We start from the raw sequence: 4,293 nt of genomic DNA on the forward strand, positions 1-4,293 counted from the left end.
GACATCACTGGCCTAGTATGGCAAAAATCAGGGAGTTCCCATTCTCTGCATTGCTCAAGTACATTCAAGCAGTTGGGTGCCTTGAGGAGTAGAGGAGCGGAAAAACACACTGATATGGCTATTATAAACTTTGTGGACCCGAACCGCAAGATTATTACTGTCCATTGTTGGCATAATGTAGCTGCGAACTGAGTTAAGTAATACAATAGCCAGTTTGAGTTATAAGGGTGGTTTGGCTTAAGCCGCTTAAGTCATAAAAGTTTTAACAGGTGTATGTCAAATGAGGTTACTTTATTTGCTAAGATAAAACTGATCTTGGCAATGACATACTCTCTAAGAAAAGAGAGAGTGGGTAGGGGGGCTCGTAGCTGCCAAGATAAGACAAATGAGATATCCTCTAAAAAAATAGTGAGCGGGTGAATCTAGTTTATAATAAAAGTTTTATATTTATATAAATTTCCGCAAATAGCAGTTAAAAAGACAACAACATCCTTTTTCTACATAATTCGAGTTTCACTATTAATGTTTAAGATTTGAAAAACAGATTTACAAAATCATGTGAATTAAAGTCATTAGTTCAGGAAAGTCAAATGTCATTTTTTTTTCGACCAACCAACGAAGTAAATACAATATTCGATAACACTCCTGTTATAGAATTCAGTTATATGTACAACGAGTAATTTACACATAAAACGTACGTATTCATAGGCATCATAAAATTAATCGCTGTAGTAAAGATAACTTTTGCTTTTAATCTTGTTCGAACTTTTTTATTTGAAAAAAATATTGTTTTATCACAATTTACCATACGGTAGCCAACAGACCAACCAAATCTACCAAATAATTTGCATACATAAAAGTCAACCACAGCTTTCTTTTTCCAGTTGAAGCAAATTCGCAAGCAATGGGAAAGTCTCTCATCCTCTTCAGTTTGTTAGTGACGGCCTACCACCTGGTGGAAGCTGAGAATCTTCAAGGTACAGAGATAGAAGGTGGTACAGATCCTGTAGCAGGTGGTTTAGATCCAAAAGCAGGATCTGATCGTTCTAATACTGGCAAAGCCAAACAAGGGCTCGGAAAACTCGATGCAGGAGACCTCGCGGAGTTTATTACTCAGTTTAGGAAGAAAATTAGTAAGGGTCTGTCGTTTTAGAAGCATTTTTCCGCAAACTTAAAAACACCGTAAAATGTCTACATTTAAAAAATGTTGTATTATGAACAACTGAAAGAAAATAAAATTGTTACCATATAAGTACCATCAGTTATAAATTATTACATAAAATTGAATACAAACACTTATTGAGTAAAAAAACTACATCAACAACTGAAAACGCGTTGTTCCATTGTCCGCACATTCCAGGGAAGACAAAAGAGGAGCAAGAAAACAAATTTTGCGTGTACAAGAGCGGGTGGCTCTAGTGCGGCATCCCTGTAACTGGTGGTGTTACAAATTGGAATTCGGCGTATCAATATTAAACAAAATACATGATTTAGTTTGGTTTATGACTATGAGTAACCCAGTTTTGCCATCAAGAGCCTGGACGGAAAGTTGTGTCTAAATAAGCTTAAACCATTTTTTTTATTTATATAATTTCCGCAAATAGCAGTTAAAAACATAAAGTAAATTTACAATCATTGTGTCAACATCCTTTTTCTACAAAAACCTAGTTTCCATCATTTACCAAGGTGAATTTCTTGTGGATTTTTGCGTAGCAGCGCCCTTCCAAACGCTTCGGAAAACAATCCATTTTGTGCCTGAATATACATAGGGGTTTGCAACTTCAGTGCTTCTCTAATTTTGCAACTTCTCTTGAAGATAACAATTTTTGTTTTTTCTTTGTTGATTTCTAATTTAGAGGATCTATAGTCATCTGTGCGTAGAAACATTCTCACTTGTGTTGTTCCCGATAAAGATGTCTTCCGGACCATTTTGTTTAAAAAACTCTTGAATAGTGAGAATAATAGTTGTAATGAATAATAAGCAATGAAAATAAAAGTTGGATTTGCGGTGTCCCAACTCAAAAAATTAAGTTTCGCTTGGAGAAAAATAAACAACGGCACGAAACAACATTTGAAAAAAAAATCATTCGAATAACGTACGCACCCCATAATTAAACTGTGCATTTTTGACCTACTTTTTGTGTAGCAGTGCTAGTTGAAACATGTGAAATGTTGATATTCAGAATACTCTTTTTAATTTCATAAAACGGACAGTTGTTTAAACAACATTGAATCGCATTAGACGCCACAGTCCGACGCAAAGAGTCCAATTAAAGTGAAATCAGTTTATTAATAATAATTTCACTGGAATAATATATATGTTTATCTAAAACACGCGGTTGTGAAGATAATACGTATTATATTCATGTTATCATTTGTAGTACATAATTATAATTACATTCTACAAGTTTATGCCTTATTTATAGTTTTAAAAAGCATTCGATTTTCTAAATCATGAACTTTAATGGACCCATTTGATTTATTTCGGTATTGGTGCTAAAATAATAGTATATTAAATCGATTTACGTCCAGGCAAGTGACTCACTGAATTCAAAAACCATTAATATTGTTAATCAAGTTATTAATGATTTTCTAATCTGAAATATGTAAAAAGTTTTGTATTCGGTCAACTCGTGTTCATACTAAGATTTTTCACTGTTCATGGCTCTAATACAATTTAACTGCAAAGTAAAGTAGTGGATGTTTTTACCTAACTTATTACATGATCCACCTTCATAACTCCTCACTCCAAATTTGTAATAATTCATTCATGGCACTTAAACTAGTCTTAAACATAAGGTAGATCTATTTTGTTAGAAAGGACCTTGGAAGTTATCGTTAGTTAAGTTATCACGGACTCGAAAACGAGGGGGCTTTAATATTTTCTTATAAGTTTGATAATTTCTTACAGCCTGAATTTGAACATTTATTCTCGAATTCTTATTTTAACGTTGATTGTATTGAATATGTGCCTGTTGTTCATATTTTTTTTGTCTGTATGTGATTCCGGTCACAATGTGATTTTTGTAAACTCATTTTGAGTTAATGCACCATTTATCCCTTCAATAACCCAAACATACCGCCAAAATTTGACATGCGAATAAATGTTTAAAATCTACGAAAAATTCAAAATTTGGCCTTGTGATCGTCAACAAAAGTGGAACCCTACGTTGTGTTTTTTATTGTGGAATGCGATCAAATGCAAAGTGCTGAATTTCAAGGGTGGAAAAACTCAAAATCAAACACAAAAAGGGGAGGACAAAAATCGCTTATTGCGTCATTCTGAAAAAAAAAGAAAAAAAAGTTGTCACTAAGTGCACGTTCGGCAGTTTGAAGACCTCTTAGTTCTCAGCTACAAAAAACTGCCTAGCTTTCAAAATGAAATCGATTCAAGCGTTTATTTGAATATCACAATTTAAAAAAAAAAAACAAGAAAAAGAGAAATCTGAATTAAAGTAACTATGTATATACAAATACAAAGTTATAATTAAGCTGTGGCGGTAAAGTTAAATTCTGACAGCCCACAATTCAGGAAGCGAGTTGCAGCGGACGTCGTAACGAGAACAGAATTTATGTTCCTCGGTGATTTTATTTTCCTGATCAATGGTGGGTTTGACCAAAATAGTAATCTGTAACAGACCAATAATGATATAATAAATGTAAATAAAAATGATTAAAAAATTCATAGCAATTGTTTAACACATCAGCAACTAGATTACTACTGATCTGAAATAGAAGGGTTAAAACAATAGGTCCAGTAGTTAATTACATTCGTCCATTTATTCGTTATGTCATTATAACACTGCTGTTCCGAAAATTAATTATTTATACGACTAATTTACATATAAAACGTATTCATAGACATCATAAAATTAATCGCTGTAGTAAAGATAACCTTTGCTTTTTAATACTGTTCGAACTTTTTTTTCTCTCAATTTACCATATGGTAAGCAACAGACTAAGCAAATCTACCACAGCTTTCTTATTCCAGCTCAAACAAATTCGCAAGCCATGGGCAAGTCACTCATCTTATTCAGTTTATTAGTGACGGCCTACCACCTGGTGGAAGCTGGACTTACCGCAACTGAGGATCCTAAAAGCGCAGAAATAGAAGCTGGTTTAGACGCTGAAATAGGATCTGGTGGAGGCACAGGAATAGCAAGTGGTTTAGACCCAGAAACAGGATCTGATCGTTCTGATACTGACAAAGGCATACCAAGGCTCGGAGTATTCGAAGAAGAACTGGAGGACAAAAGACGACGACGTCGAAGAGACGACGAGTCAGTTTATGAA

Source organism: Zophobas morio, unplaced genomic scaffold (assembly GCF_036711695.1).
Source record: "Zophobas morio isolate AGI-343-1 ecotype UQ-CSIRO unplaced genomic scaffold, CSIRO_AGI_Zmor_V1 ptg000014l, whole genome shotgun sequence".
Taxonomy (NCBI): domain Eukaryota; kingdom Metazoa; phylum Arthropoda; class Insecta; order Coleoptera; family Tenebrionidae; genus Zophobas; species Zophobas morio.